The sequence below is a fragment of the Pseudonaja textilis genome, chromosome 2 (genome assembly GCF_049901715.1).
Source record: "Pseudonaja textilis isolate UNSWEBS1 chromosome 2, rPseTex1.2, whole genome shotgun sequence".
Classification (NCBI taxonomy): domain Eukaryota; kingdom Metazoa; phylum Chordata; class Lepidosauria; order Squamata; family Elapidae; genus Pseudonaja; species Pseudonaja textilis.
The window spans coordinates 25,221,422-25,243,830 of NC_141991.1; the positions used below are offsets into that span (position 1 = coordinate 25,221,422).

Genomic DNA, 22,409 nt, shown 5'->3' on the forward strand with positions numbered 1-22,409 from the left:
AGGAAGGAAGGAAAAAAAAGCTGAAATATTCTATCTGTTCTATCTCAGCTCTCCAAATCCTTAACTCCCTAATCAACAATTTGCTGAACTTTGTAGAACAGTCCCGGATACAGCTGGACTGGATTAGGATTGTAACTGCAGGGAACAACGTAGTCTTATAGAACAGGTGAACCGTCTTCTGCAGTGCAAGTATTGTAAACCAAAGGCTTTATGCCAGAGGTGGTATTCAGCCAGTTTTGACAGGTTCTGGAGAACCAGTAGCAGAAATTTTGAGTAGTTCAGAGAACTGGCAAATACCACTTCTGGTTGGCCCCACCCGCACCTATTCGTTGCCTCCCGAGTCCCAGCTGATTGGCTGGGTCTTCTTTTGTTGCCCTGCGCAGGAGAAAGGAGCTGGAAAGCAGGTTAGTGGGGTGGGGAGGGAATGGAGATTTTACAGTATCCTTCCCCTGCCACCCCCACCAAGCCACCCCCACCAAGCCACACCACACACACCAAGCCTAACAGAACTAATAGTCAAACAATCTGAATACCACCACTGCATTGTGCCAGAATTTAAATCCCAAGCTTTGTCTTCCTATTCTTCCAGGTTAACACAATTTGGCCATTCTCTTGATAGCCTTGGGAACTTTATGTACACAACAGATCTCTGTAGCCTGGGAACCACTGGATGCCATCTCAATAGATTCTCTTCTTACAATAATGATAATAATACAAAAAAGAAGCATATCTTTTATATTAGGACATTTGAACCTGGCACTTAAAGGAAATCAGTAAAAACACTTAGACATGGATGAAATCAAAATTACGGAGTAGTGGATGATTGAGAAAGGTAATCTGAAAGATATTCAGGAACTAAGGTATGTTGGATAACCTGAGGCCTGATTTCTGATGTAGCAACAACCAAAATCTGATCTCTAGGAATCTAAGTCTGATTTGCATTTGATTCACAGTTCTTTGAGAATCATGTTACATGGAGACCTCTCAATCACCTCTCAGTTGTTTTACTCAAATGTAGACTTCACCTTTGGACCTCCTTCTGAATTCCATTCAAGACTAGTACAAATTTGGGGGTCCTCCTTCCTGGACTCACATCTGGATGCAAAGAACAGGCAGGCGGCAGGTAGTCAAGAGTGCCTTAGCACACGACCACCTTATGCACTAGTTTCACTCTCAACCTCAACCAGGAAACCCTTCAGACAACCACATGCTCCTTAATGACCTCTTGATTGGATTACACACCATGGCCAACTTGCAGCTGCCCTTGAAGACAATCTGGAATGACTCCCTGTCATCACTGTTTTGCAAGCTGTATTGGTTACCAGTTGGTTTCCTGTATAGTTAAAGGCACCATGAATATGGCAGAGTCACTTGTTTTGAAACGCATGGCTATAGAAATTGAATGAATGAATGTTGCTGATCATTACCATAAAGCCCTTTGTAGCCCAGGGACCTGGATCCTTGAAGAAGCACCTATGTCCATTTACTTCTGCTTATCCAGCACGATTAGGCAAAGTGTGTTCTGGATCCCTTCCATTAAATGTTGTCATCTTGTGACAATATGTCATACCAAGGAAATGCACTTCCTTCGTCGCCCTGTCAACTCATAAAATATTTCTCTAGTCTTTTAGAGTTGCCAACAGAAAGGGAGGGGGAGTAGTGTAGCAGCTTGCAAAACCGAAACTGCATTCCATAAATGTTTTCATAGATAGTTTCCAGGCAACCGAAGTTTCTGCCCTGCAAAATTCTAACTGGAGAGTATGATTGATGAATCTTGGCTATGGATGTGTCTACACCCAGGGGGCAGGAGAAAAACCATGAATGGTGTGTCTCAGAGTTGGCTACACCCAGGTAGCACCACCATGTCTTCTCCTAATAAATCTTCTTTGAGCTTTGAAAATCCGGCTAGAGACTCATGATTTAAATGGGGGTAACTACCGGAGCCCTGACACGCTCTACCTGCCATCTGGACCAGCATTTCCCCAGAGACCTGCACATGGTTCCCAACCCTCAAATGTTCCATAAATTGCTTTATACCTGGTTCTGTTTTCTCAGAAATGTTTTCAAGGAAAAACAAAGAAATTCCAGTTGCCTTTTGAAAATGTGCCTTCAAAACAACCATAACCTGGATGACTGAGAATCAGAAGAATAGAATAACAGATTTGGAAAGTCTTCTAGTCCAAATTCCCTGCTCAGGCAGGAAATCCTATACTTTTTCAGACAAATGTTGTCCAATTCCTCCTTAGAAACTTCCAGTGTTGGAGCATTCACAACTTCTGGAGGCAAGTTGTTTCACTGATTAATTGTTCTAATTGTCAGGAAATTTCTCCTTAGTTCTAGTTTACTTCTCTTCTTGATTAGTTTCCATCCACTGCTTCTTGTCCTGCCCTCAGGTGCTTTGCAGAATAGGTTGATTCCCTCTTGTTTCTGGCAGCTGCTGAGATGTCGAAACACTGCTATCATGTGGCACCCCTAGTCCTTCTTTTCGTCAATCTATACATACCCAGTTCTAGCAACAGTTCTTTTAGCCTCTAGACATATGCTTTAGCCTCCAGTCAATCTCCATAGATGCTTCTGTTGAATTTTTTTGAACGTTATTCTTATGGCTTTGCCTGGGCAGCCTTCTCCTTCTCCTTCTATATCATTTTTAAACACTGTGAACTGTCTAATCTTTCTGGAGTCAGGCAGCCTTGAAATTAAATAAATATATAAAAATTGGATTACAAATGTTATCTTTAAGCTAAAGATTTTAGTTGTTTTACTTCAAACATTCTTAATTAATTGCATTGTTTTGATCACCTTTTTTAGTGATCTTGGAGTTTTTAAAGTAAATACGAGGACTTGACTGCTGAAGTCATTTCTTTATTGTAAGGACTATATTACCTCCTGTAAACTTTCCAAATTTATAGCTCATTCTGTAATCTGATTTTTTTTTTTAAAAAAAAAAAAGAAGTAAAAAAGATATTACAAGGTAATATCCATACCAATTCCAGCCACTTGCCTGTTAAAAAGGGTCTAACAAAGTTAAGAAAAAGATGGAGAACACACGTAAGTTCTATTGCAACTTCTTAAATTTCTTTCCTTATACATTAGCTTCCATAATGAGCACATTAAATCCATCATCTCCTCTTTTTTTTCACAACAAGAAGGGGCAGTTTTGCTTAACTTGACTTCTGGCTTGGCTGTCTGGTAAATAATGGGAGCAAATGTTATTAAGGCCTCTGTCCTGCGACAGGTTGGAGCCGGCTTCTTACTTTTATTTTTCAGTGGAGAGATTATTGCACAAAACCCAACATTAAGACTGCAGGACAGGGTGCATCCATTCTGATTTGTTAAGAGCAGTGATCTAGATGCTCAAGTTGAGAAGATTATTTCTGCAGAATTAAGAGACATTTTTCCCGCGATTAAGTATACTAGCATGAAGACAACAAATCTAAGCTAGGATCAATCATGGGTAGGACAACTTAGGGACAACAGCATTAACCCTCTTCTGGATACACACAGGCTCAAAAACTACCACCCTATCATTGGGCCCATTGGGGTTACTAAGCTTAGCTTATTGTTCTTCTCCTTTCCTGATAACATGTACAAATCGTTGTTTCATAACACCTCCTTATTTTTATTTTATATTTATAACTGTAGGAGATGACCAGGCTGAAACCGAGAGAGGGGTCTAGTATATGAGCAGTATCGAGTCCTTTCGTGCCTACAAGAGATGTACCTCCAGCCCACCTTGAATTCCATTGACTTTATCTACCACCAATTTACTTTGACCATTAGTAGTTCAGATTCTTGGAGACAGCTTTAACATACAATAAACTTATATAGTTATTTGAACTGCCTGGACTCCTGATTTTCTGCATTCGACAATTCCATTTTTATAGCCACCCAATTCAACCAAGGTACTTACAATTAACAATTGTCTTCTCTCTAAAGGGCTACTAATAGATGTGATTTGCTCTCCCTACTCTGCTTCTAGTAGAGATTTATACTTGCCTGTGTCCAACTATGGACTCTTTCCATACCTACCTAGGCAGTTGACTTATCTTCCTCGGTTCCTGAGCAGCACCCATATTTCCCTTTATAATCTCTCTGGGCCTCAATGACATAGCTCTCTTCTGGTAACACAGCTGGCCATTCCTATCTTTGTCACCCTAAACCAGGCAATGGGTAGCCAAATGCATCCCCGCAACTCTTTCTGGGAGATTGCAGATCCTTCCAAATTCATGCTTCTTGAATTTAGTGGCAAACCATCAATTTACAGGAGTATGATTTTCTTTTCTGGGGAAAAGGGAAAGGAAAAGAAACCTTTTGGATGAGAAGTGAAATGTCTTCAAAGAAAAACAAAGTCCAACTGCCTTTTGAGAAAGCCCCTTTGGGACAACCATGACTCGGATAATTGAGAATCTCCATAGAGAGAAAGAAAAGCTATGTGACATTTGTGTGTTAAGCCTCTGACAGTTTTACAGCACTATTTAACAGAAAACTAGGGAGCCAGAAATCCAAGTATCTTTTTCTCCACTAACAATTAAAACAAATCTCTTACAAGTGTTCTAATGATTTCTGTTTTTTTTTTAAATTCAGATTGGATGGTTGATATACGATTGTACAAAGGATTGAGAGATTGCCATAATCTGACTAAACTGTTTGGTTATTATTCTACTTATGTTTACTAAGAGTAATCCAGGTGCCCTATCTAAGGCAGGCAAATCAAACCAATGGAGCCATGCAAATCAAACCAATTAATGGTATTAATGGAGAAAGCCAATAATACACAGTAAATCTAAAAATCATAGGGTCAAAGTTCATATATACTGTACACTAGAAGCAGATGAGATCAGTGTAAAAAGCAAAACAACAAAACAGAGTCCAAGAATCAAAACTTAAAGAGTTCAGCAAACATGAGTAAATCAAGAATATATCAGGGCAGGAATTGAGTTACTGATTGCATTTATTTATTCATTCATCATTCCTTCCTTCCATCTCTTGCCAATAAACATACTAAACCAATGTTTCTCAACCTTGTCTATTTGAACAAGTGTGGACTATAGGTGACTTACATTTTATTCAGTAATACAGGGAATGATTGAAAGCATCACCACAAAAATTATAAACTAGAGAAAATTACCAAGTTCAGTCCCACAAGCACCATGGAGCTTTTTTGTCTAGGAGCCAGGTCACAGGGGTTTCCAAACCTTGAGTGACAGCCTTGATCATAAGCCTGGGGCAGCAATGAAAACCACTTGCTTCCTCTCTCTCATCAAATTTCCTATGGGTGGGAAGACAGAGCAATTCCTGCTGATGAAACACACAAGATAGAAGAAGATTCTACTTGAAGCAGATGGTCTACAGGTAAACTGGATTCAAGCTATGTAGGGCCTACAGGCAATGACTAGATTCAGACCTAGAAACAAAGAAGAAGCCAGTGCAACTTTTCCTTATGTAATCTTGTTTAAATGGCTCTCTCCCATCAGTAGCCATGTTCCTTAATTCAGCAGTTAACAGATGAATAACAGAATAACTGTTGGAAGAAATCTTGGAGGTCTCCTAATCCAACCCCTTGCTTAAGCAGAAGACCGTTCTAAATGGTCGTCCCATCTCTCCTCGAAAATCTCTAGTGATGGAGCACCCACAACTTTTGGAGGCAAGCCATTGAATTACAACTTGGGCAAGTGAGGTGGGCTGGGCTAGATTGTCCAAGGGGTATTTCCCACTCAAAACCTCAAACAGAGACTTCTCTGTAGGAAGAGCTTCAAGATTGTGACCAGTTGCAACTGCAAAGGCAGGCCCATATTTGCAAAGGAATGACAAGACATCCCGTGGGTGGAATGTGTCACATTAAAGCATTTTTTGAATACTTCAGGTAGACGTGAAGATGCCAGTGGGGATTAAATGAAAAAATAAACTAAATGAAAGGATGAGCCAAGACACTGCCTGCATGACTATGCAATGGAGCTGTTTATCTCAGCAAAGTTCACCCCTTTCCTTCTCCTCTGAGCTGCACCTGCTAAATTAAGTTGTTCAGCCCTCTGGCTTGTCCACATGAGGCTGTTGCAACCCCTCAAGAAGAGATTGGACAACTTCCATTTGCTCATCATGGTGACCTCAACCCAAAGCCTGAAGGAGCAACAACTGGAGGGCAGATTTTTTTTCAACTTGAAGATGGGTGGAGTTCAGCTCTCAGAACTCCCTAGCCAGCATGCATAATTCAACTCACAGAATCCCTCAGGCAGCATGCCTGATATCAATTGTCCAGCTGGCGAATCCAGAAAAAGAAACTCCTGGGACATTGTTTTACCAAGCGTCTACACTTTACTGAATAAATCCACATTGGCACAGAAGCAGTGAAACCAGTTCTGAGCTTCCCGCACAAGCGCACACAGTCCATTTTTCCTTTCCCCACACGCCACCCATAGTCCATTTACGTCCACTAATCACTTCGGTTCATTTTGTTTTGCTGATCACACTGTGGCATCTGCTCTAGGTATCCTTGAGGAGACAAGTTATGTTCTTGCAGGAATCAACCGATGCTTAGAGGCCATCCCCACCCCCCTTGCATTCCAATCCACTACCACCACTATTCTTTGTCAAGCTGTGAGAAAAGTGGAATATAGGTGAAGGTTCGAGTCAGTCTTGACACCTGGACTTCAAATCCCAGAATTCAGCATGCATGGAGTTCCAGATTGACTCTAAAGATGTTGCAGTAATTAATCTGGAGATAAGGACAGTTACTGTTGCCAGGGTCTCTGCTCCAAATCCAATTCCATCTATCGCCTCAAAGAAACAAGGCAAAATCTCTCAGGCCATAATCTTGACCTGTTAACTTCATATAATACGTGAAGCTCTGATATTTTGCCAGCCACACTGTTGTTTGGAAAGTTTTGGGTCAAATGATGATTAAGGCAGGAGGATGGACTTATTTTAATATCCATTTTTTCTTGCTTTCTTTCCTCTTTTGTAAGGTATTCACATTCCTGAGAAATTAACAGAATGTATACCTATTGCAGTCACCCCCATATATTACAACTATGTTTACTCCATTAAGGAAAAATTAGAATAAATCCATTTTTTTTGTATTGCATTTGGTACTTTTTTAGTCTTGAGTGTATTACCTGCTGTGACACTGCCTTCAGTTAATTTTAATTGCACATTGATTTTATTTCATGATTGCGGTTATATATTTCTGGTTGCAAGCTAGTCTAAACTGACACTGGAGAGGCCTTATAAATGCTCAAACTTCAAGTGACTGCCTTTTCCGGAGTAAATGGGGATATAATATAAGTAACTTAATGGGCGGCAGAAAAATTGAACCAGGTCTGCTTTAATGATCTCAAGGAAATGTCTGGCTCCACCTTCAAAGAAAGAACAAAAGATGAATGACAAGCTAACTCAAGCATCTGGCATGGAATTATTTTACCCTACTTGTTCTGATGTTAATATTGATTTCCAATATACTGAACAATTCTTTTTCTCTGTGAAATATTAAAGCAGCTCGAAATATGAGGAAACTGATCACTGAAGAAAACTACAAAAGTTAACTAGGGTAGCAGCTGGGAGAATAAAGATGCGCACATCCATTGAAATTCTGATTGTGTATTGACTTAGTTAAGATTTGATACTTGTCCTTGGCTGGATATTTGAGCAACATTTTTTCCCCTCTGTTTTTTTTTTTTAATCTACAAGCATGGATTGTATTTGTATATCCTGCTAAACCATAGTTTGCTTAACTAGTTTATTGAATAAACCAGAATTGGCTGGCTTGCATAGTCATAAACCATTCTTTATATTAACCACAACAAAATGAACTATCTTTTAAGTTACCTTGTTTGTAAAATGGGTCCTCAAGTCCTCGGAGACTCTGGGGTGTTAAATTCATGAGAACAGAATCAAAAGGTCCTTTGACTCGGGAGTCTGGTCTTCACTTTTTATAAAATTGTAAAGAAATTTACATTATATCAGGATCACCTATTTATTCCGTGTGTGTGTGTGTGTGTGTGTGTGTGTGTGTACAGCACATGTATATATGTGTATGTATGTAAGTGTATAGGTACACACACACACACATCTTCTGAGATTTTTCCTTCTTAAACTTTCCCCTATTCCTCTTTTACCTGGGGTTTCTGTTCCCACGCAATGGGAGTTACATTTTAGCTTTGCTTATTTTTCCCCTGATAAGACCTGCCGTGGATTCTGACTGCATTCAGTCTAACATGCCAAAGATATTTCATGTATATTTATTTATAGTTTCATTCACACAGGCAGAAATTTTCGATGTATATCTAGCCTTTTACATCCCCCTCAAGTGGTAAGGCCCGGGGGATGGAGTGAGAGAGGGCAGTTTTGAACTGCTAGAGTGTTGGTTGGTTGGGATTTTTTATTCATTTCCCTTGTGATATTTCAAATTAAGCTGAAGAATTCAGTTACTTTTGCCGTGGTGCATGTGCTTGAGTATACAGATTAAAAATTCCTCTCCCCCACTATTTTTTCTTTTTGCTAAGGGGCAGACAAAAATCCTGCGGTAGATTTCTTTTCTTTTTTTTAAGAATCAGGAAGATCAAAGAGAAAGTGAGGGGGAAACCATCACGCTTGTATATGCAGGGAGTGGCATCCAACCCCTGAGAGAATATTGTTTCCTCAAATTTAAGCACTCAGTATAAACACGGGGCCAAAAGCCCCAGCGAAGAGGCTAATTCTCTTTGGGACAAGGAAATGAGTTCAAAGGCAAGGCTGCCGAGGTAGCTCGAATTTCCTGTCAGATAAAACCCAGCAGTCTCTCTGGCATTGAGATGCGAAAGCTTACCTGGCTCCTTGTGAAAAGCAATTTGTTTTAGATTATGGCACAGCGACTATCATTTAAAACACCCGGGATTGTGATTTAATACAGAAGAACATATTTTCCCCCTCAAATATGGCCTACAGTTGCAGGCTTCTTCAGGTTGCTTGACTAGCCCCATCATGATTCAGGGAAAGAGAACTGGCACCTGACCAGTGGTGGGATTAAAAAATTTTTATTACTGGTTCTTTGGCGTGACTTGGTATGCGTGGCATGGCTTGGTCAGTGTGGCTTGGTGGGCATGGCAAGGGAAGGATATTGTAAAATCCCCATTCCCTCCCCTCCCCACTAACCTGCTTTCCAGCTCCGTTCTCCTGTGCAGGGCAACAAAAGAAGACCCAGCCGATCAGCTGGAACTCGGAGGCAGAGAATAGATGGGGGGCAGGGCCAGTCAGAGGTGGCATTTGCCGGTTCTCCGAACTATCCAAAATTTCCGCTACCGGTTCTCCAGGACCGGTCAGAACCTGCTGAATACCACCTCTGCACCTGACTAATCTTCATTAATCTAGTCTGCATGCTACGCTTACTGTGCTCAAGATTTGCCTCCTAATCAGTCTGTCTCTCTGTCCACTCCCCTTCCCTGCAGCCTTAGTCTACTTCACTTTTCCACTGAGGGATTCATCATTGCAGGATGCAGAAGAGAAGGCAACGCGAAAAATGGTGGAAGGGAGTTTAACAATATTTGGAATAGACTCTCCTGCTCAAGCAGGGGGTTGGACTAGATGACCTCCAAGGTCCCTTCCAACTCTGTTATTCTATGTCTAAATATTGCAGACTAGAGGAGAGATATTCTGGTGCTTCTTCGCGAGAGTCCCGCTTTCTCTTTATTTTTTATTTCTTTGATTGGTTAATTTACAGCCTGTCTCCAAGTAGCATGCATGGTATAGGTAGTCCTTGGCTTACAGCCGTCCATTTAGTGACCGTTCAAGGTTACAGCAGCCCTGAAAAAAGTAACTTATGATCGATTTTCACCCTTAATGCCCTGTTGCAGGATCTTCATGGTCAGATCATCAAAATTCGGATGCTTGGCAACAGACACATATTTATGACGGTTGCAATATCCTGGTGTCAGGTGATCAACTTTTGCAACCTTCTGGCCAAGAAAGTAATTCACTTAACAACTGTATCACTAACTCAACCACTGCAGTGATTCATTTAACAACTGTGCCAAGAAAGGTTGTAAAATGGGGCAAAACTCACTGAATAACTGGCTTGCTTAACAATGGAAATGTTGGGCTCAGTTGTGGTCATGAGAAGAGAATTACTTGTACTCCCTCCTCCTGTTTTTCCCCATAGCAACAATTATCTGAAGCAAGTTTATTTAATTCCTGTCTTTATTACTTTATGAGTAATGCAAGATGTCAAATATACTTTTTCTTAATTTATTTTTTTATTATTTCCAGCCTTTATTGTTTTTAGAAATAACTCAAGGAGATATCCTTGATTCATATCCAATCCATATTCATATCCAACACACATTCCTCCTCTAATTTTCACTACCACCACAGCCCTGTGAGGTGCATTTGGCTCAGAAAAAGTGCCTGGTCCAGAGGTGGTCTTCAGCAGGTTCTGACCAGTTCTGGAGAACTGGTAGCAGAAATTTTGAGTAGTTTGGAGAACCCGGCAAATACCACCTCTGACTAGCCCCGCCCCCATCTATTCTCTGCCTCCCAAGTCCCAGCTGATCAGCTGGGTCTTCTTTTGTTGCCCTGCACAGGAGAACAGAGCTGGAAAGCAGGTTAGTGGGATGGGGAGGGAATGGGATTTTGCAGTAACCTTCCCCCAGGAGCGGAGAGGGAATGGAGATTTTACAGTATCCTTCCCCTGCCATACCCACCAAGCAGCCCACCAAGCCACGCCCACAGAACCGGTAGTAAAAAATTTTGAATCCCACCACTGGATTGGTCCAAATTCATCCAGCTGCTGGTGGAACTAGAACTTGGAATCTCCTGGTGATTGGCCCAACATCACCCAGGCATCTTTCATGATCAAGATGGGGCTACAACTCGCAGTCTCCTGGTTATTAGCCCAAAGTTAACCAGCTGTTTTTGTATCTAAAGTGGGACTAAAACTCAAAACCTTCTGGTGATTGGCCCAAAGTCAGCCAGATGGCTTTTGTGCCTTAAGGTGGGACTAGAACATTAGCCCAAAATCACCCAGCCACCTTTGATCCCTAAGGTGGGACTACAGCCTTCAGTTGATTGGCCCAAAGTCATCCAGCCAACTTTTTTGCCTAAGGTGACTAGAACTCAGTCTCCTCGTTTCTAGGCCGGCACCTTGACCAAACCAAAAGAGCCAAGAACATGGCCTAGTAAAGGACCTTCTTTCAAAGGCTTTTAAGCAGCCACAAGAGCCTCATCTGTGATTTGTCACTGCCATAATTTTTTAGCATATGTGCCCTATATTTGAGAGACATTGGGAGCAAATTTGGCTGATGGGTGTGCACATTTGGTGCAGTAAATATGGAGCAAGGAAGAGCAGTAATAATGTTACTTTCTATCTATAGGCACAAATTGGATATGCCCCAGAATACACCCCCAAACTTCTGATAACTCTCAACATGGTCTATCATTGTGATAAAGCTATCTGGAGACTCACAATTTCTTCATATAGGATATATGTGCATTGAGTTTGCACAAAAGTACATATTTTTATTATCCTATGGGACAACTGTTTATCATTTTATATATGGATAAGTTGTAATCTATTTTGAGAATCATGGCTAAATTATTGTGGAATGCCAGCATTCAGTTTTGGCATACCCCAATATCTTGGAAAGCATAATGAAGAGAAGGGGGGGGGGAAAGAATGTTTCCCCTTAATCTTTATGATAATTGATACGAATTTGAGACTAGTTCAAGTTGTTCTGAAAATTAAATTTATTCATGTATGCAATTGATATCTCACATTTCTGTTTTTTAAAGAATACCAGGGCAAGCATACCATTCAATTAAGATTAGAATGAAATTTTAAAGCGATTTATATATAATTACAAGGAAATAATTCAATTAAACCTTTCAGAGTATGTATAAAACTATACATGGCTTAAAATTCTCCAGCAAGGTAAAGAACTTGTGACCCATAAACCACCTTTTCCTCATTAGAGCCCAGTGAACTTCTGCAACAACCTGGGATCATGGCACAAGTATATCATGACAAAATTCTGGCTTGTATTTTTTTATTGTGTTTATAAATAACTCAAGGGAGTAAACTTATCCAACATACTTCCCTCCTCCTATTTTCCTTACAACAACCACCTTGTGAGGTGATTTGGGCCAAGAGAGAGTGACTGGCCCAAAGTCACCCAGCTGGCTTTCACGCTTGAGGTGGGACTTATGGTCTCCTGCTTTCTAGTCTGGTGACTTAACCATTAGAACAAACTGGCTTTTTCAAAATACTCTGAGCACATGGTAAATGCAATGGCCAAACTGCATTTTTGCAGCACTTCTGGGGTGATAGTACATCAACTGCCAATTTAATTTGCCTATAACACTCTAAATTATAAAATGCAAATATTTTAATAATGCTACATATTGATAGCATCTTGCAAAAGATAAGAAAATGTTTCTTTGAATAATTCATAATGCTACCAGTACATTATTTGATAGGATAACAGGACCTATATAAAAGCTATCTACCCAATCAATTTAAGATTAAGATTCTTAAAAAAAAAACTTAAAAGTACATTCAAAATTGCTTGAAAGAGCTGAGAAAAAAAGTAATTATTGCAGAGATGGATTTAAGAGCTGCCATATCTCCACCAAATTAAACTCCAGTGAATAAGCTTGAAGGAAATGTTGTGCTTATAAAGTCCCAAACTATGTTTTCAAACTATGATATCTGGAAGATTGCTAACTTTTTAAGTGGACCTACCAAACTTTTAATTCCTATACTAAAATTAGTTGGTACTTCCCAAGGTACTAGAAGAATCTGATAAAATGAAAGATGTTTTCTATGGCATTTTGACTGTGATACTTGCTTCCGAATGGGAATAGATTGGCCCCTTCTTGCCTACTTTCTTCTTTCTAAAGTTTTCAAGATTAGAGAATGCTTTAAATTGAAACCAACATTTGGCAGAAAGAAATAAAAAGCAAAAATAGCAACAGAACTTAGACTTTAGCCCCATAGTGCTTTACAGCACTCTCTGGGTGGTTTACAGTGTCAGCATATTGCCCTCGACAATCTGGGTCCTCGTTTCACCAATCTCAGAAGGATGGAAGGCAGAGTCACCCTTGATCTGGTCAGGATCAAACTCCAGGCTGTGGGTAGAGTTTGCCTGCAACACTGCATTCTAACCACTGTGCCAGCAGGGCCCATTCATAAATAGTTATACACATGCATAAAATAGTTCCAAGAAGGACAATTAGACATAATATTGTTTCATGAAACAAAACATTCAGGTATAGTATTTAAATAAGTATTGATTTTTAATTTTTTAAAAAAACCAGTAGATTTTAAGCAAACCAGAGTTTTTAATTTATGTAGATAATATAGTGATAAATTCATTCAAAATCAAATCAAAAATTATCTGGAAGAACTGTTTCAAAACTAGCAGGGTCACCACACTTGTGTTCATTAAAGCAGCCCTTATGATCCTGAGGAAAAAGGATGCTGCTTTAAAAGTCGGCTTATTAATGCATCATCATCTTTTCTTCAGGTTCAGGCTTGATTTGTAGCACTTCTTCCAAATCATTTTTTGAGCGTACAACAGCCAACATATCCAGAAGAAGGTCGCAAGTATGCCTGCTTTTCTTTTTCATCCTGAACTAAGTAATAGGGGATCTAGTCTAGATTGGACTAGTTTGGATTTCGAAGTGCTTTCCAAAAACTGGATATATTATCCAAAATTAAGTAAAAGTGGTTTTAGTTTTGGATAGCAATTCACAAACTCATTACTCAACCACAACAAGGACATTTAAATTGACTAATAGTGTTTTACCAATATTGGGTAAAAAGGATTTGCAGGTAGTCCTCGGCTTACAGACATTCATTTAGTGACCGTTCAAAATTACATCACTGAAAAAAGAGACTTATGACCCTTTTTTACACTTATTACCATTGCACCATGATCACATGATCAAAATTCAAATGCTTGGCATATTTATGATGGTTGCAGTGTCCTGGGTCATGTGATCATCTTTTGTGGCCTTCTGACAAGCAAAGTCAATGAGGAAGCCAGATTCACTTAACAACTGTGTTATTTGTTAACTCAAAAATATTTGTCTGGTCTTTTAGAGTTGCCAGCAGAAAGGGAGTGGGGAAAGTACTGCATTCTATGACTTCTAGGTGGCTGAAGCTTCTGGTGCACAAGATTATTACTGGAGAGCATGACTGATGACTCTTAGCTATGAATCTGTCCCATTGGAGAATATACATCCAGGGAGTGGTGGAAGACCGGGGTCAAGGGTGAAATGAATGATGTGTCTCAGAGTCGGCTACACCCAGGTAGCACTAGCATGTTCACTCCTAATAAATCTTCTTTAAACTCTGAGAGATGCGGCTAGAGACTCATGATTTGAATGGGGTGGATGCTGGAGCCCAGACATTAGTAACTTAATGATTATAAAGATTCACTTGCCACCAGTGTGGCAAGAAAGGTCGTAAAATGGGAAAAATTGGGAAAATGTCCCACTTAGCAACATAAATTTTGAGGTCATGTCGTAAGTCAAGGACTACCTTATTGATATGTGATTTTGGGTAATGAAGGAAAAAGTTTATGAAGTACTGCTCTACACTATATTTTCAGTTATGGCTGACTCTCTATTTTCGCCATTTATCAAGGCAGGATGCATTTATTTCTATGGAATAGAAATCTGCTAAACAAATAATTCCCTCAACACTGTCCAACTATTTATTAAGTCTGCATTACTATTACTATTAATCTTCTCATTATTCCTGTCACCCATCTCCTCCCATTTGTGACTGTATGACCATAACTTTGTTGCTTGTATCCTTACGATCTTTATTGACTGTTTCCTAGTATGATTTGATTGCTTATTTGTACCCTATGACTATCATTAAGTGTTGTACCTTATGATTCTTGACGAATGTATCTTTTCTTTTTATATACACTGAGAGCATATGCACCAAGACAAATTCCTTGTGTGTCTAACTACACTGGCCAATAAAGAATTCATTCATTCACTCATTCATTCATCATTCATTCAGTGTGAGGCCCAAAGAACAACACGTTATCTGTCCCATAACTTTTTAAATGGGAACAGCTTAATATGAGACCTTATAGACTTCAATTTCATCAGGGATAGCTCTTTCTAGATTTTCTATGTATAATGGCTTTTAAAGCCATATATCTGTGCTGATTCTTTGTGACACAAAGCTATGTTTCACCACTTCTAAAAAAAATATACATCGGGGGTAAAAAAACAGCCAAGCCCCTTAATTTCTTTGTTTTTATGCTAAGTACCATTTGTGGCTTTTAATTTGCACTTTGCTGAATTTGATTTTTGTGTTTTCTTCATATTCCACAATTTCAAACATATATACAGAGCTTGCCCCTCTAAACAACAACAGAAAACCTTGAGCAGATGCTTTTGGAATCAGTATGCCAAAGAAAGGATAGAAATGAACAAAGCAATAGAATGACACATACATATCTTTTGATTCAAGAATTCCTTGCCAGGATCCAATGCTGTCTTTGTCTGTCCAAAGGAAAAACACCTGAAAAAACCTCAATTGGCCCATCCTTTCTAAAGGGCACTCACCACAAGACAACTGTAAAAATATTTAACATCAATCATTCAGTCAGATGAGAACAGGAGGGGGCAAAATATGTCAGGACAGGTAGAAGTTATACATTGAAACTGCTTTGAACCTCTATCTTAGAAACTAAAAAAAAAAGATTTCTGCTCTATATAGAAGCCACCATCCTATGGCATTGGGTGACAATTTGTCATGACTGTTAGCACAAAACCAAAATCATTTCCTTCTATCTGAAATACTATTGTTGTTGTCCAGTGGTGGGTTGATTGTGTGATTAAAAAAAAATTAAATGCCGTGTAGTGTTTTTTTTTTTTAATGTCCAGATTTTTTCATGTAACTTCTATTTTCTTAAAGTCTCTCCAAGTTTAATCAGCAAAATGGAAGATGGACAACATGGACAGTCAGGTACACATAGGGAAAAGGACTTTTTCAAGAAGGACAGACGCAGTGGTCCTTCTCCCTAGGGATCAGTAGACCCAAAGCATAAAAATATTGACATGATCTTACGTTGGGGAGAAATAGATCCCCAGAAAGATTCAAGGGTGGAAGGGCAGAAGGAAGGCATTTCATAAAATCAAAACAGCAGCATCTTCCGTGCAATCAAAGTCCTGTCAGACACGTAACTCATGATGACAAAGAGGGGGTTTTTACTTGCAGAACTGGGGGTAGAACAATAGAATTAGAAGGGACCTTGGAGGTCTTCTAGTTTAACCCACTCCCCATGACAAGAAGATCCAGTGTACCAGGAAGAAGGTGGATCCTCCTCGCTGACGGACCATAGATCGTGACTCTCTGCGGCTATGGTCCGCGCTCCTTCGTTGGAGAGCCCTGATTATTACGATTAGGGGCTGAAGCTGCCTTGGAGCGGCAGCGGAATAAGGGGAAGCTGCAAGCCAGGTTGAGGGGAGCCGCATCTCTCCTCCGGGCTTGGTCTTTTTCCCCCCGAAGACGACTGCAGTGGTGGTTTAAAATGGCCACCCCAAAGAGGAGGGCTCAGCTGGATTAAGATTTGTGCAGGAGGGAAGAAAGACGTGGATAACATCTGAACCGGGACAACTGGGCAATACAACTAAACAAAAGTATCCCAGGATTAAGGTAACATGGAATTTTTAAGAAAAGAAAAGTGAGCGGCAAAATTACAAGGGACAGGGGAAAAAAAGGAAACTATTTTTGACAGCTAAGCAGGGCTTCAAACCGGGAAAGGAAGAAGCTGGAAGTAAAGATTTAACTAAATTGGACTAAAATATTTTGGGAATAAACAAGCATAAAATAAAGCTGGACTTAAGATTGTCAAAAAGTAATAATAATCAAGTTTACAAATTGGAGACTGGACTGTGCTGGAATATTGAGGTTCGAAAAACCCTAAATAAAAAAATAGGGGGAAAAGGTGAAGACTTTGTATAATGGAGAGTGCCACCTTTTGACAAAAACTTGAGCTCAAACAAAAGGGAAAGCATCCTGTTTCTGAATGAACCTGTGTGGATATAACATTAAAGAAATATTGAAACAAAGTAAAAACCTTAGAAAGTGAAAGCAGAACCAGAATAAAGAAAAAAGCAAGGAAGGACTGACTGTGGGATTGATTGATGTTTTTGGTTTTGGAAGAACAAGAAGAAAGAGCTTCAGAGGAGGAGGAGTCGATTCAAGGAGAAGACATTTTAAACAGACAATTAATACAAAGAACACTACAAAGAAGTGGGGAAAGAAGGAAAGTTAAAAAGTTGAAATTTAAGAAGGCAATCAAAAGGGGGAATACCTGTGAAGTCAGGAAAGGCAGAAAGACCCAGCAGAAAAGGGGAAAGGAAGATATTAAGAAAGAGCGGGGTATAAACTGAACTGAGAAAAGATATGGGGAAAAGGGGGAGGAGAAGCAGTAAGAAACAGGTCCATGAAATAAAGAAATACGGAAATAGTAAAATGTTGAAAAGAAATTGTTTTTTCAGAGATAAAGGGGGATTCTGCAGGGTGACAAGAGGTAATAAGAATATTTCTGCAATTAAAAATATTTAGAAAATAGGGTAATATAGATACTGATAACTCTTATTAAAAATCAAGGGGGGGAAATATGCTGCGGAATCCAAATGAAAAGATGTAATGATTATTATTGTAACTTCTTAAAAATAATGGTTTATTGAGAATCAACATCAGGGAATAAAGGTATATTTTAATCATTGAGGTGTCACACTCAACACAGTAAAAGGGGGAAACCTATCCTTGTTTTTTTGTGTGTGTTAAAATTTGTATCCATCTAGAATTTATAAAAAGAATGTGTAATGGAAAGGGAATATGATAGACTAAAGAACCAACTAAATTAATAAGTTAATATAGACTATTAAAAGAAAGGAGAGACATTGGTAACTTTTAAAAAATTATTATCATCATCATTATTATTATTAGGCAAACACATATTGTTTATCTTTATTTTTAAAATAAATATTAAAGGATTATATTTGAAATAATTGAAATGAAACAAAAGGATGTTTCGATTGAGATTAATGAAAGAGGCTAGAATTAATGTGTTTGTTTCTCTCCTTACTGAAAATTTAGAATGGAAAAGGTAATAATAGAATTAAGTATGCATATATGAATGTATAATTGCTGTCATATTTGTATGTAAAGGTGATGACCCGGAAATATGTTGTCCACTAAAAAGAGATTTTTGTTTTTAATATGAAAAACTGAATAAAATTTGTTTTTGTTTTTTTTTAAAAAGAAGAAGATCCAATGTACCATTCCAGACTTCCTTGCCTTTTGCGGGGGGTTGGGGACACTGCAGATGCCCCTGCATGATACAGGGGAAAGAAAATGAATTGCACTCCATGCTTTACCACTGTGACTTGCACTGAATTTGGGGAGGGAGGGTGCACTAAGGGAGACTCCGCCAATCTCATTGCACACATGGAGTACACCGACAATAAAAGTTTGAACTGAGTTTGAATTGAATACAGGTCGCCCTACCCACTTAGGTTTTGGCCCCGCCCACCTCGCATCCTGGCCCCTCCCGCCGCCCTTTGATCCTTCAAAGCCCGCGCAAGAGTTTCCGGGGCTTTTTGTAAAAGCGCCTTGCTCCGTCTCCCCGCCCAAAACATGCTTTCTTGCATTGCTTTCCTGTGGCACGACGGCACCTGTTTCTGAAGCAACCGGACGGGAAACCATTTGCTAAACGGGCCGAATAAACGGGTGAGAAAGGAAGAGTCGGTCGTGCCGGGAGAAACGTCTAAGTGCATTGATCGAGCCTACCTTTTGCTGCGCTTTTAGCTCCTGGGCTGATGGCCAAGTAAAGGAGAACCGGAAGTCTCTGTTAATAACGAACAAGAAAAGAGCTGCTGACGTAAGGAGGGAAAAGTTTGTTCTGGGTTGCCGCTGCAGCTGCGGGACGGATCAAAGAGGCAAAGCGTTTTGCAGCGCTGCCGAAGACTGGTGCCCCGGAGAACGCAGTGACGCAGCAGCTCCACGCTTTCTATGGGACTTTCAGCCCCACCACAATTCAGAGGCTTTCGTTTCTGAACTGTAACCGGGTTTATTCGGCTTTTCTGGGCTTCAAGTCATAGGCGGTTTTTTCTTCTTCTTCAAAAGATCAGACGCTAAGGGGTGTAGCTTGAAATCCCTTTATAATGATTTATATCAATATGGGCCTTAAGTTTTTATGCATAAAGCAATGGGGATCATGTATGATTGAGCCTACGCGCATTGGTGCTTTTCTGAGTTTGACAGAAAACAAATTTTATCTGGGTTTTTTTTTAAAAAAAACATCTCTCTATTTCACTCGTAGATAAAATACCCCTCGGTTAAGTTGGCTTGGCTGTTTAAGAAGTTCTTAGGCGATATAATGTTGGTTTTTAAGGCAAGGCAAATCCAGTTTACTTCTGAAAGTTGGTTTTGCACAAAAGGTCTCTTTGTTTTAGGGGGATAGCTGTGTTTTTATTTTTCAAATAGCCTAAGAGGACAACCAAAGAACATTTATGACCACAGCAAGTCTATTTGGGGGACAAAAAACAACAGCCCTGAGTTAGGACACAGTCCGCTAAACACAATCTTCTCTGCAAGAATATTATGTTGATCCCTTAATAAAACCCAGTGACTGAAATCTTTAAACTGCAGATGCCGATGTTAAAGCCAATGAGGTTTATCTGAGATGTGATTATTGCTAATTGAAATCTGGAAAGCATATGAAACTCACGCTTTTAGGACTTTGTGGCAGCACTCAGTTCACTTGAATGGAGCTCATAAATCTTTCAGAAAATCATATCCATATTCAGGAAGTTGCTAATAACAGAAACTTCAAGATATGCTTTGTTGTAGGAAGAAGAACTTTAAGCATCTTTGGGTCTTTCATGTGACTAATCTGATTCTCTCTTTCCATCAGAAGATATTCCTTGTTAAAAAAGCACATTAAAAAGCCATTTCCTTTTTTAAATGGTTTATCTAAAAGATTATGAATGCTTTGAAAGTTTGGTACCAAAAAAACACAGTTATATTAAAACAATAAAAGGATTACATCAGGGAACTTCAGATATAAAAAGTCTACAGTGAGAACATTTGCCCAATCAAGAATGGCATTATGGAAATTGCTTGAGGAATTTACATTAACAGTTATGTACTGAGGGGGAAGTTGTGTTCAAAAGCTCCATATGTTAGGGAAAGTTGTGAATGAAAACAGATGCAGATTTTTCACAGTTTTTTTTTTTAACCAAATCATAGACTGGAATGTTTCTCTACCAGTGTAGATTATCAAACAGAAAAAAAAAAATTGTATCAATTTGCACTTCTACCTGTTATTGTGAATTTTCCTCCCCAAATCAAACAATATATTAACCCTTCGGCTTTCTGTTATTACTGTCTCGAGATCCAAAGTAAAAAAACTGAAGTAAAACCAGAGAATATGAAAGCTGCCACGGATGCAGCTTTCTGCAAATCTTTTGCCCTTAGGCATTAGTCATCAGTCCATTAATCCATTTAGTGCAGTAATGTTAGTTGGCTCTCCTGGTAGCACTTCTGTAGGGTGTGAAATGAAGCTCTCTCGTGGCTGAGGGTGGTGTTTTTGGAATGCAGAAAGAGAAGAATTAGAAGAATTAGAATTAGAAAAACTTTATTGTCATTGTACAAGTACAACGAAACTGGATACACCCCAGCAACTGTTCGCAATACAATAAAACCAAAGCACTTAAAAATGAAGATAAGAAAAATAGAGTACCCACGTCTCCATTTTCAATGAGAGAGTACAATATCTACAAATATACACAAAATATACATCCAACACTGACTGTAAGGCTTAGCCGAGTATAATACACAAGAAATGGATTGTACTGTAATATGTTGTTATACATCTGAATGGGGTATTGAGATTTCACATCTTTCCACATCTTAATAAGATAGTGACTTTATGTTTATTTGCGGTTTGGATGGCCCAGGGAAAGAAACTATTTGTTAGTCTGGTGGTATGGGATTTTATTGACATAATTACCAGGGTGTGAGGGGTGTTCTATGATGGCCTTGATTCTGCTTTGGCAGCAGGACCTGGCTAAGGTTTCCAGGGTGGGCAGAGGGCAACCAATGATCTTTTGAGCTGTGTTTATCACCCTCTACAGTTTTCCTGTCCTCAACTGTGGAGCCTGCATACCACACACCCAGACAATATGTCAGAGTACTCTCCACAGAGGCTTTATAGAAAGCCAGCAACAGCTTCTTATCCAGATTGTTCTTCCTGAAAACCCACAGGAAGTGCAGCTGCTGCTGAGCCTTCTTCACTATGGCCTTGATATTAGGGGACCAGGAGATATCAGCTGAACTGAAAAGAAAAGCTATGAAAGCCATAAAAATATTAAAAGATATCGATGATGTTCATAGTTACTGATCGTTCAGTGAACATTGGTTCATTCTGGACTCCAAGATGGGAGATTTTCATTGTATGGGGACAAAAGTCTCTTGACCATTTATAGATAGGATTTGACATATATCCACAATTGAGCCCAAAATTTCTGTTGCTAAGTGAGTTTTGTCCCATTTTACAACTTTTCCTGCCACAGTTGTTAAGTGAATCACTACAGTTGTCAAGTTAATAAAACAGTTGTTAAGTGACTAGCTTCCCCATTGACTTTGCTTATCAAAAGGTCTCAAAAGGGCATCACAAGACCCTGGGACACTGCAACTGTCATAAATATGCACCAGTTGGCAAGCATCCGAGTTTTGATAACACGATGTTGCAACGGTCATAAGTGTGGAAAAAAGGTCACAAGTCACTTGTTTCAAAGCTTGCTGTAACTTCAAACGGTCACTAAATGTGTCAGCATTCCAAGTAACAAACTCCAACCCAAAAGACTCCAAGACAAACATCTCAAAATCCCATTTTATTAGAGTTGTATTGGTGCATCTGGGAAAACCGGAATCGCTCAGATTCGGGTTTTCCCTTGGTAATTGAAAATCAAAACCCCATCCCCTGCACCCATCAGTCCATCACATGGTCCAATCACCATCCGGAGACATTCGCCTAAGCATTCCTTTTCCGGGTGCAGGATGACATGTCCTTGACCTGAGAATAAGAACATTGTTATAACTAACTACTTCCACTCTATGAGATTCCCCCCTACCAATTTCCCCAGCACTGAAATGTGATAGTGTGGAAGCTTCTGAGGCTAATATGGCTTCCAAAGCTGACAAAACTACTTGTACTTTCTAATAATCCCACTAAAAATATCCAGCATGAATTAGTTTCTACATTTTTTTTTAAAGGTCTAATTTCAAGTCCTGCATTTTTGAAAAGCACCAGGATTCTTAGTATTTTATTTTAGAAAAGCATGTGAACACATTTATAAAATGAGTGCAAAAACAATGGTGCAAACATTAAAACAATAGTAAC

At 39.4% G+C, this 22,409-nt stretch overlaps 1 protein-coding gene across 3 annotated transcripts in view; it reads right to left on the reverse strand.

Annotated features, from left to right (window-relative positions):
- The window catches only part of FHIT (fragile histidine triad diadenosine triphosphatase), a 927,448-nt gene extending 907,083 nt beyond the window's left edge, over positions 1 to 20,365 (reverse strand). For all 3 annotated transcript variants that reach the window (XM_026721738.2, XM_087923572.1, XM_087923571.1), the window contains exon 1: positions 18,794 to 20,365. The gene's annotated coding sequence lies outside the window, so the exon portion shown is untranslated. The remainder of the gene's footprint in view (positions 1 to 18,793) is intronic.
- Between the last annotated feature and the right edge of the window lie 2,044 nt (positions 20,366 to 22,409).